Here is a 13122-nt window from a genome sequence, read left to right on the forward strand (position 1 = left end):
ATTGAGACACATCCATTGCAAAAAAAGTTTGTTAGATTTTTAAAACCATGTTTAATCTGTATCTTCATTCAAAAGGAAACAAACAAGATAAATTTTTGACATTTGATGCTTTTCTTTTTCCAGAAAAGCAAAGATCACAACACAAACTGAGATATATTTTTGGTAATAATTTTATGTTGTTGATGAATCAACAGTTTCTATACAGTTTGCTAAATTCAAAACAAGTAACTTTAACCACAAAAATAATCTGTGCCTGGGAAGACCTGGCATCACTGAAAATGACCAAATTAAAACTAATTGATGTATGACATGGAAAATAGCAGGAATTGCAAACTCATCAAAAAGTACATATTTGAGAAAAAGTGCACTTAAAGAAGCCTGGTTATGTGAATGTTTGGATACCACACAAATTGAATGAAAAGAACTTATTGGATTGGATTTCTGGGATTCACTTAAGTGCAATGAAAATAGCTCATTTCCGTAACAAATTATAACAGGTGATAAAAAAATCCAAAAATGAGTCATATAACTTTCCCAGCAACATTAAAAACTGTGATGGCACCCCATCTATTATGATATTTTATTTTTTTTTTAAATTATTATTATTATTATTATTATTTATTATAAAATGACAAAGTTTAATTTTAAGAGTAGAGATGAGTTTTATAAAAAAATTATAAATGCTAATAATAAATAAAATCTTCATTAAGTCCAACCCTATATGTAATATGACATGTGGCCCCCCCTCCATCTCCCAAAATTTCAAGGGGAATTTTTTTAATGAATCAGTTTCAAATATCAAATATTAAAACCTGATGATGTTTTGTTCATATCTACATTTGTTCATTAAAATTAATACTGAATTTAATACTGAATAAGTAAGGAGTTATTTTTAATACTAAATTTTAAAGGTTTATGAATTTATTTATGTGGAAGGTTGACATTGACCACTGTTCCTGTATTTCTGATTAATATATGTAACAACTTGCATTTGGTTTGCAAAAATGATTGTTCCTTGATTTACATGCATTTCAGAATTACTTTGGATCTCTTACATCTTAACAGAAAGATAGTATATTATAGTTGAGATTGAAACATCAACCTAACAGGTAAGCCTGGCATTGCCTGGGCAAAAAGTACCGTATTTTCTGGCATATAAGATGACTTTTTAACCCAGGAAAATCTTCTCAAAAGTCGGGGGTCGTCTTATATGCCAGATGTCGTCTTATACGGTGAGTATATGCCAAACTATATTTTAACTGTAAAAGTCAGGAGTTGTCTCATACGCCAGAAAATACGGTATGTACAAACATTAAGATTATTAGATTATTTCATACTTCTATTATGTTATAGTATTTTATAGTATTATTTTATAATATTTGATTTATCATGTTAAAAATTCTTTAAATTGTGTATAGCAGAGGAAGAAAATTTTTAAAATGTGTTAGATTGGTCACTTGGTGTGATAAACCCTTATGTAAGATAACCTTTGTAGTTATATAAAGCAAATACTATGATATAACAAATATTAAAACAAAAACCATATAAAGAGTTTGGTTGTTTTATCCTACCATTGTCACATTGCAATACTTGGTTGGTATGAAATGGCATAGTTTCATTGGTCAAGTAGACACCAATTGAAAATATTATATCTTAAAAAATTTAAGATATCATATCATATTTTTTTCTAATGTAGCATGAAACTTTTGAAAGTTGTGGCATAAGAATACTACAAGCAAATTTGACAGTAAGACTCAACATGTGAACAAAGTGCACATTACACAAACTGCAACTACAAGAAATTTTGAATGAAGAAAATGTTGCCATAATAAATAGGAAAAATAAACAATGGCAGAGAAAAAGAATTCAAGCTCTACTTTGTGGCTTAAAATCGTTGCACATACTCTACATTAATTTGGCTGAACATTAGAACATCTTTAAGCAGTATCAGTGAAAGAAGTTTGGGGCAATCAGTTTGAGTTAGTAAGGGAGATGAAATCAGGGGAGGGGCAGGGGGTCCAGGTTTCATTTTTTGTTTGTTTATTTTTTTAAAGTCCCACCCAGAAAAGGTTAACTAAGTATATCTCCTAAATATTGCATTTATAGAAAAATTATTAGAATTGGTTTGATTTATTTGGTTATGGCAACATGAAAAGTGAGCGATCTGCCAAGAATGATGCATTCCAGAAAGACTTTTATGTAAAGCCCCTATTTAGGTGTTACTAACGTGAAGAAAATCCAGAAAAACTCCACGTGGCCAGTCTGTTGGTGATAGATGAACCTACAACTGACTACCGATGTTTGGTGGTTTTATCCATTTGGTTACTGGAAGATACTTATTGAACTACAATTTGAAAAAAATTGTAAACCTATAAATTCCCACTGCCGTCCATTTGTCTATCTCTCCTTCTGTAATCTCAAGACAAGAGTTAGATAGATGATAGTCAAGACCAGATATGAAAAAATTATGGAAAAAAGCCCTGATTAATTATATAAGAACTTCTGGTTTGCATGGAAAGTCACATTACAGTAGAGCATTGATTATCCGACCCCCGATTAACTGTCACATCGGTTAACTGACCACATTCTAGTCGACAAATCCAAATGTCTGCTAGTGATGTGACGCTACAATATTTGGCTATGTGTTGGCTACTTTAATATTATTTTTGTTAATTTTTTTTCACGTTTTAGCTGGCAACACTGGCTCGACCATTAAAGGGAGGCCAGTATTTAAACCATGCTTAATTTTTTATTTTGTCTTTATTTTGTGGAAAATAAAGAAACCATTTTTAACAATACAATAGCAACAATTATTATTTTATAAAAATTTTGTTAGGCTTAACATTGATGAAAATTCAACGCAAAGTAGGTTAATAGCGATACACTAATAGGCCTATACAAATTACATGGGATATGCTAATATACTAATAATGTATTTTTTCATACTTTTTGGTTATCCGTTTTTTCAGTTATCCGACCAACCCCAGTCTTCAATTGAGTTGGATAATCGATGCTGTACTGTATTTCAATTCAAAAAATTTCCCCTGAATGGAGACACATAACTGGCATGACTCTATTGCTAACAGGAAAAGTATGATGTATGGGGGCAAAACACTACTATACTCCACACAGGCAATTGCTATTGCTACCTCTTGCAGTAATTCGGTAAATATAATGTATATGTTTTTAAAATTATATATTTTTTTGTAAGAATTATATTTAGTTAATTATTTTTCTAAATTTTTTCAATAGATGACACTACATGTAGTCAGCAATTGAATGTAGACAGAAATTAATCAATATATTGAAATCCAATTGATATTTTTGGGTGGAACGTACAACATTACCTAAGTTGGAGGTATTTTAATGTAACTGCAGAGTTTCGTAACAATTGGTCAAATGGCCTAGACATGCATAGTGAATAAACAAACAAACATCCTCATACATATATAGATAATGTATTTTTTGAAGTTCCGTCAGATGTTAAAATTCTTTTTAAAACAATTAAAGAAGACACAGTTGTTCTGGAAAAAAATTCTCCTAGACAATCACCATTTTTTATTCTTGTTTTAGAACAAACTTCTTAGATGACCAGACCTTCCTTTTTAGGTTACTTAGCCATCTAATGTTAAAATGTTCCTTAAAAACAAAGTTAGTCCAATTAAAATTTTTAAAAATTGGAAAATGGGATCTTACGACGTCTTCTGGTTTACATCCATATCCTTTCGGGAGTTTGGGTCTTATATCCACTCTTTTTTCCGGAACAACTGTGTCTTCTTTAATTGTTTTAAAAAGAATTTTAACATCCGACGGAACTTCAAAAAATTAAATATGAAAAAATCATTGCCAGAGGGAGGCCAAGGTACAAATCTACATTTTCCAGCACTTTTTTCGAGTGGATATAAGACTCGAACTCCCGAAAGGATATGGATGTAAACCAGAAGACGTCATAAGATCCCATTTTCCAATTTTTAAGAATTTTTAAAAATTTTAATTGGACTAACTTTGTTTTTAAGAAACGTTTTAACATTAGATGGCTAAGTAGCCTAAAAAGGAAGGTCTGGTCATCTAAGAAGTTTGTTCTAGAACAAGAATAAAAAGTGGTGATCGTCTAGGAGAATTTTTTTCCGGAACGACTGTGTCTTCTTTAATTGTTTTAAAATAGATAATGTAATTTGCAGGGGACTAAAAACTGTGCCAATGGATTAATTCCATTTGTAAAGCCATAAATACAGAAAAATCATTAAATATGATTATTTAAGGTACAGTAGACCCCCTATAACACGGGTTCATATAACATAGATTCATATAACACAGCAAAACAATTGTGATCATGTTCATATAACACAGTAAAACGTCATCGCCGACTTGTGTCATGAAAGATTGGTCGAATCTGGACCAATAGCAGACATTGCACAAACCGCTGAGTTTAAACAAGCAGCGGACCTACTAAAAACCATTTATTATTTAACAGCCATAAAAATTATATTTATATTAATGATGTCTCCAAAGTTCAATGAATTTTTCGCAGAAAAATAACTTATCAGGAAACACGCGCCCGCCGTTCAATGAGCTGCTCCACGATGAAAACAAACTTAAGCGATGGCGTGGTCGAACAGTGCGCACTCGGTAAGTAATCCTACAATTTTTTGTTTATAGCATAGTTTATACGGATTAATCCCAAAAAATTATATGTGATTTGGAAATGTTGAGTCAAATTCATCTAGAATCGATTAATTTTATAGAAGAAAACCTTTCAAACAGCCATAGCCCCTAAACTGCGCACGTGCCAAGCTGAGATTGGCTCATGTATTTAAGTGACTTGTACAACATGGAATTCATATAACACGGAACGTATCTACCATGTTATAGGGGGGGGTCTACTGTAATTATTTTCTGTAGAATTCAAATTAGTTTAATAACAAACCATTAAGATAATATTTTTAGTTCATATAAACTAAAAATATTAGTTCATTCAACTAAAAATATGATAGGTTTTTACAAGACAGCAAACATTGTAAAATTGTGCTACAGATTGGTTTCATGAACTATGGTTTATTACAGTATAATATATAACACAACATAATACAGTCAAGCCTTGGTTTTAAAACAACTCACTTTTCACGGCACAAATTGGCTACAAATTGGTTCACAAACAGAATTTTGAACTCATTGCACCGATTGCTGAATGATCTATTTGGCAAGAGCCTGCACAGATTAGACACACACAAATGACAACTCCCTATACTTCCTATGTTAAAGAAACTCGACAGCCTGACCAATCAACAACAAGACTACTGATTCAGAAGTAAGTGGTGCTGAGATTGCCTCATATCATTAGACATCATGGCAAGAATCATCAATGACGGTAGATATTAATTGTAGAATTTGGCACTTATGTGTAGACATATAGCTGAGCTCTACTATAGAGCACTATTGAACTGTGATAAATACATTCAAAATTTGTTTCTTATTGCATTTCTGTAGAAGTCTTTGAAACCTAATTTAAATTTCTGAAATTTCTCCTATTTAAATTAGATTTCAAAGTGCATACAAGAAAGATACTCTCATTTTTTGGTTTGTGCTGCAGTTGAATTTAAATCAAATTAACTAATAAAAACTGCATTAATTGATGTTCACATAATATAAATGGCATCCAAGAATTCATGTTTAATAATCCTTTAGTCAAATTAAACAACAAAAATTTATTTAAATATAATTTTTTTAAAATCATTTCTCATAAATACACAATTGGCATTTGGCATTACATTTAACAGAATTAAATGTAAGAAGTTTTAATGATCTTCTTTTAGAAAGGTAATGAATATAGCTATAAAATTTAAAAAATGACTTATTAAAAAAACAATACAAAATGAATTAATCCATTTTGTATTGTCGCTTATGGGAAAATTTGTTTTGATTTCAGAATAATTTTTAGGAACAAATTATTTCAAAAACCAAGGTTTGACTGTATAGTATAATGAAAATGTTAATATAACTCTTGCTTTGACAGTTTCTTTTAGTAATTTATTTCATGGATATCTAATTAAAGAAATGAAGTAAAATGTAGACAATTTAAAAATTAAAATATCATTAATAGAATATTAATCTCATAAATCCAAACAACCACCAGACTACATTGGGCTACTTTTCCACAATTATATTTAATTAAGTACCAAATAATTTGTCACTAGAGTTAGGTGTCACACGCTAGGTGCCATCGCTTATGAAATTTAATAATTATAATTAAATTAATATTTATTAAATAATCTAGAATATTTTGGAGAAAAGAATTGTCCTAGAGCTAGACCTGAACCTGCAACTCCCACTTTCTTTGAGGATGCATTGCTAGTTACGAATCTGCACAGTTTTGTGAGATTTGTTTATGTATATTAATCTCATGTTATACTGAACATCTTATGAAATCAGATCAATTTATATTTCCTATGATTAATCTCAAAAATTTAATTCTCCTTTAGCATTTCTTGCCATCTTCCAACATGTATTTTGAACATGTGTGTACACCTGTGTATATAAATATGTATCATCTCATCCATTTTCTATGCATTTTGATAAAATTAAATGTCATCATATTCAATATTATATGACATTAAGTGTTTTAAAAATCAGATCAGATCATTCTTTACACTTACTAAATGAATCAATAAATGGAATTCATATCAGATACAAAACACATTTTCCTATCTGATATTCAATTTTATTGATCTCCAAAGCATATTTTCAATACTTGTAGTCAATTTGCATATTTTTCATAAAATCTGAAAACATATTAAAAAGTTTTATAGTTAGCTAAACATAAAGATCATAAAATATATAAAAATTAAGTAATGGTAAACTTTAATGCAATCCCTACATTTTTTGAATATATCATTTTGCAATTTCTCATACTAATTATAATTTTGAAACTCTTATGAAACTCCGATGAACTAATCAACTAGGTCTAAAATCAATATTTAAACTAAATGCACAACTATTCCAATTTTTTTCGAAAAATTTTCTCAAAATCAACTTGTTGTGTCTAACATAATTTACATTTTTTACATTTTCTCTCTAAAAGTACCAAGTTATCACTTTTACACAATACAATTCACATTTCCAAGTTTTCTTTTTAAACATTAAATATACTGTAAATTATATTTGCAACATGCAAGTAATTTACTTACAACAGCAATGTGTGTAATTTGACAGCAATGTAAATTGATAAATTTATCATTTTATTATTATTTTAAAAATTATGATTTATTAAAAATGTTTGAAACATACGTCAGCCAAAACCTATTCAGAGAGTATAAACACATTTAATATCTTGATATATTATACAGGAAATTATAGTATACATTTATTACAAAAATTATTAGAGAATTTAACTTATATAAAAAAAATATTTTAAAATTAAATAAAAAATGAAAATATTTAAGTAAATTTTAATTCTTTTAAATATTAAGAGACAACTGAAATGATTAAAAGCTTAGATTCATAAATATAATATAAATAAAGATTATTTTAATTACTTTGGATCTAATTGCAGTATAGCATCAGATATTTGAAATATCATTCTAATTATTAAAATTGAGTAAACTATTAGAATTTCCTAATGTAAATTCATTAAATCAATAGAAGAGTTTATGTAATTATATAATCTCTCTTCATGAAGAGGGATCATTTTATAATGTCAGTACATGAATTTTGTGTAAGCTACCCAAGGTTAGCTTACTATAGAGCTAGTGGAAGGAACGATGAAACTAGATCGAGGCGCCTCTAGCAGCGATGCCGGGTAACAGAATCGGGGCTACAAAGCCGGCGCCAGTGTTGTTGCATCTGGTACTTTTGTACTAATCTACTGCCTTTTTAATTGTTTCAGTACCAAGATACCCAACACCATTTTCCTAGTACTATTCATGAAATCCTAATACCTTTCAAAACATTCATTTTTATTCTTATTTCTATATTTTTTTACTTTAGTTTGGCAGTAAATAGATGTTTTTATTGCTTCCTCATTCAGCAGTTGAACATATTTTTTTTTTTTTGTAATTAAATTTAATAAAAGCTAAACTACAAAATCGAGTTCTTATCGATTCCTGTGAAGCACTGTTAATAGCAAAGAAGCTACTTAAAAGCAATAACAATAAAATGTTACACTTGGAAACCATACAAAAACATTCTAGTGAGGAAGATTCTGGTGATAATCATCTTACCAGTGATTTTTCAATGTGATAATTTTAAAGTTTAGTATTTCATGTTCATTACTTTTGTTTCAACATTTTGTTCATTTGATTGTTGTTGAGGAATAATAGCATTCTTACAATATATGAATTTATCCTGTATGAATTTTATATGTTACATGTAACACTATTTATATTTTAATAAATAGAAATTTGATAAATTATAAATTTATATATTATTTATAACTATATATTTAAATAATATATAATATATACGTACTACATTCAGCACTTTACGGTCAAAGAATGCCTGCATTAGTCAATGCTGTATAGTCACTTCTCAACTTACGACGGGGTTCGGTTCCGCAACTTCAGATGTAAGTCGAACTGGTCGTAAGTCGAGAAGTGACTGTAGATCATTAGGACTGAGCAGTATTAATATTCTGATATTTATTATACTCTTAATTTTGTAAATTTAAAGGGTGGTATGGAAGAAGTAAACTATATATTCATTGCATGGTAAATAATGAAATTTGTAACTAACCATATATATAAAGGAGCTTCAATAAGGACCATAGCAGTAGCTAATAGTATTGTATTAACAGGGAGAAATTTTACCTTCATTTCCTCAAAATACTAATTTTGCTTCTTACCCTTTTCTTCCACAGATCTCTTAAATTCAAATATCACATCGTATGCCAATTAATCTTATGCCAAATAATCATATGCCAATTATTTTGTTAATTTGTCAGATTAACAAAATAATATTAAAAAGAAAAAAAAGAAAATTACTAAACTTTACATTAGAGAACTAAATTTAAAATAGAGCCAACTAAGGTTTTATAACAGGAGATTGGTTAGAATGCAACACATCTTCATTATATAATTAACCTCAGGAATTAAATTTCAGCCAGCCATTTCTCTTTCCTCCCAGGGTATTGTTCATTCGGGAACGAATAAAACTTTGTACCTGGCGGCGCAGTAATATAGGTAACACTACAACCGACCACACAATAGTTAGTTTTTGAAGTTTTGTATGGCAGAAAGCTGTGGTTTATTATCACAGGAAGAAAACAACCACTGCTTTTCAATACATATCCAATCCAAAGATGCACATGTTTTCCCGAAGCAGTTTTCTTTGCCTGCATACAGGTGGCGCTCAACTCAGTTCCACTAGCTCTATAGCCAGTCAAATATCTCACAAAGGATTGTGTGTAGGACCATGATCCTTTTAATTTATTGATCCTCTTGGAGGTCGTTTTACCATTCCTCATTCAGAGCTAGAATCTCATCACATGTGAATCCAAAATGTATATTTAAAATATAATATATATTGAATATTATGAAAACTCTTTAAACATCATTAATTTATATTCATATATCAAATGTGCAATTTGAATTCATTATTACATGATCTCTCTTTATAATGAAAGACCACATAAGTATAAAAATTCTCTTCCTAATCTAATGATATCTAGTAAATAACTTCTAATAAAAATAACAACTTATTCAATTTTAATTATTTCAATAATAAAAGATAAAAATGTCTTTTCAAATGATTTTAAAACTAAGCAACAAATCATTTAATAAAGCACAAATGCAACATGAAGTACTCCAAATAAACCAACCTATAATTATATAATCTTCATGACATGCCTTTTCACAAGAAACTATATAACTATGAAAATTTTCTCCTGATCTAACGGATCATGAGAAAGTGAAACAAAAGTACAGTATAAGAAATCAGATGAAAGGTATAATTTATACAATTTATTTACTTCAATAAAGTAAACACGATACCCCATTATTCTAATGAGGTATCTTCTAAATCAGTGTTTTTCAATTGCCAATCCACAGAAAAATATGTCCTACCGACGCTAGCACAGTCAATTATGGGCAACACTTAAATAGTAATCTAGCGTTACCATCAGGGGCGGATCTAGATTTTTCGGGTCCTAGGACTTGTTGAAGTCCAATGTGGACCCATTTTTAAAATTCATTTTTAATAACGTCAAAATCAGAGTTGAAATATACTTATTTATGAAATGGTGTTGAATGACAAACTTTATATTGATAAGTGCTAATTGTTAATGAAAAAGTATTAAAAATTTATGATGATAATTCAATTTAGGACTAATAGGGGCAGATCTACATAGGGAATAATAGGGCTTAAGCCCTATTAGTCCCTATGTAGATCTGCCCCTGGTTACCATACATATTTTGTTACATAGTAACTCTATATAAGTGTAATAGATAAGCAAAATTCACAGCTGCATTAAATTACTGCTCACATAAAATTATCAACCATTACTAAACCTTTAATTCTGGTAACATAGCATTTAATACAATATTGAACTAATGCTTTTGACCTTACCCAAGATCTGCTTCAGGTTCTTAAACAAATTGTGTTCCAAAAACAGAATGCTTTGAATCAAACATTTTTTAAATGCATTAAATTTTAAAAATTTGGAACATAAATCAAAATTGGAACACAATTTGTTTAAGAACCTGAAGCAGACCCTGGGTAAGGTCAAAAGCATTAGTTCGAAATCATATTAAACGCTACGTTACCGAAATTAAAGGTTTAGTAATGGCATTCATCGGTACCAGTAATAATTAAACTAGAAGATATCAATATAAAATTATCCATAATTTTACCAGTCTGCCTCGAGAGAAAGGTCGGAAAGACGTCTTTATTACAGCGACCAGACGTTTCCAATTTCCGGGGACTATCCTCAGTTTTGCCATTTTTAATATTTAATTGTAGAATCAATCTTTGAATAGAGCACGTCAATCACCAATTTACAATCATCAACGAGCATCACCAATTTATAGATCAATCAGTTTTAGACTCTGTTTTCATCGATTACGAACACGTCTCTGGCGGGATCGTAAACGTTACAGTCAGCCTATCATATTTTTGAAAATTTTATATTACAAAATTTACTTCCAATAAAAATAAACACAAGGCTACATCATTAGATTTACTTTATTGAAGTAAATTTTATAATATAAAAAACACAAAAATTGATAAAGATGTCTTTCCAAGTGACTTATGATCAAAGAAATAATCCATTTTACTTAATTAAGCATAGATTTGTCGTTAACCTTAACACAACAACACGAAAATGGTCGATTACTGTTTACCAATTATTTGAATGTTGGCTTAAAAGGCACATGTCAAACGTCAGGAAGTAGACGTTACATACGCGGTACGCAATATAACAGGCAATATTCTAATTAATAACCACGATTTTAAGTCATTTTTTCTAGTTATATAATTTAATTGATTTTAACTAACGATAATTTTATCTTAAGTGACAGACCGTCCCTACTTCACGTTTGATTTTAATAGCGTAATTCGTAAATACTTTAATGTATTATCACACAGTTACGTCGAGTAATGATAATTGTACCTTCCCCCAGCTTAAAAACTCGATAATTAAGTAAAAAATTATTAAATTATGACGTAAAATGAATTGTTTGTACCTTTGAACAGAAGACGAGACGATCTAGTGTTGTTATAACACAAGAAACAATGTTTATCTCCGTTTCGCTTTCTCTTCCATTGTATATCGATACGAAATTATCCTTATATAAACTTTATAAAATCATTTAAAAATTGTGCTTAATTAATAATAAATATCGTTTTAAATTACTATTTCGACATTAACACGATCCGCGAAAAAAAAAATAATATAGTAATATAATCTCGACTCCCTCCGCTCGGTTCCGTTTGAAAATATATTGAAGCAGTCACGGATTATTTTAAATATGTCGATGTTTTCGGAAATAATACGAATGTTTTCTGCTTTGTTTATATTATATTAGGGATTCCTTTTGTGTTAAATGTATTAATAAATAAAAATTCAGGTTGTAAAATAGAGATTAATTTATATGTATATATTTTATTATATTCTTTAAGAGGCCTTCTTTCTAATGGGTTTAGACAAGTCTATAATAGATGTAACCGATTAGTGAACGTATCCAGGTTAAATTAAGCGTGAAAACTGATAAACCGAGTAGAAAAAGCATTAGTCGGCCGTTGAGAACGGGTTTCGGGCTCGAATTTGGGTCGATTAAAATGTATGAGTTGATCCGGATACGTCCAGTTCCACGTCCAGTGGTGACTTCAATTGTGGGCCTGGCAGAGTTATCATTTTGTTTCCGAAAGGAGGACAAATCATCCTTTTATCTATCCTACGGAAGATATATTCTCTATTTTGACTTTTAAAAATGCTCTCTTTCTAAAAAACGTTTAATAATTACAGTCAAAATCAAGTAACTTTGAAAAATACAATAATTAACTATTTCTGTAACAAAAGATTATTTCTTTGACTCTATGTTTTTAGTAAAAACACACCCGTCTACAAGAATAGCGAGGTTGCAGCCGACGTTTTCATCTCTAAAACGTGAACGTCGAACGACGAGCGCCGCTCGTCCGCCGCAATCTCGCTAATATCTGAAGGTCGATGAGGAATTGAACTCAGCATCCGACAATAGCAGATTATTGTTTCTTCAGCTCGGACATTGATAAACATTCCATTCCTGTAAAGTTTAGAAGGCCGTACCATTGGCTTAGCCTTTGAAGGGAAGTAAGAAGATGTAGGGAGGGGGTGAAGAGGTGAAGAAGGGATAAGAAAGATAGGCAAGTGTGAAGTGAGATCTCATGAGCAACCATCGGGCATCTCTTAATGAATCCTTATGACAAAGTATACAGAATGTGGGACACAACCCGGGAAAAAAGTGCTTATAAAAATACATGGAGAGACAAACGTTGACCATGGACAGAACAATCCTCAACAAAGGAACAAGAAACATTTCCACAAAGCAAGACATGGGCCCGACAATAAAAACTGCGAATGCCACACAAACAAACGCGAGGCGGGACAATGAACAACACTAGATATGCAGGGCCGGATTTACATAAGAAAATTTG

The 13122-nt window shown here is 30.2% G+C and overlaps 1 protein-coding gene across 1 annotated transcript in view; it reads right to left on the reverse strand.

The window, feature by feature from the left end:
- The window catches only part of LOC136987024 (cyclic AMP-dependent transcription factor ATF-2-like), a 58524-nt gene extending 46624 nt beyond the window's left edge, over positions 1-11900 (reverse strand). Inside the window, exon 1 of the mRNA XM_067284661.1 lies at positions 11673-11900. The gene's annotated coding sequence lies outside the window, so the exon portion shown is untranslated. The remainder of the gene's footprint in view (positions 1-11672) is intronic.
- Positions 11901-13122: the final 1222 nt, after the last annotated feature.

This window comes from Centruroides vittatus, unplaced genomic scaffold, assembly GCF_030686945.1.
Source record: "Centruroides vittatus isolate TY-2023 unplaced genomic scaffold, ASM3068694v2 contig_1215, whole genome shotgun sequence".
Taxonomy (NCBI): Eukaryota; Metazoa; Arthropoda; class Arachnida; order Scorpiones; family Buthidae; genus Centruroides; species Centruroides vittatus.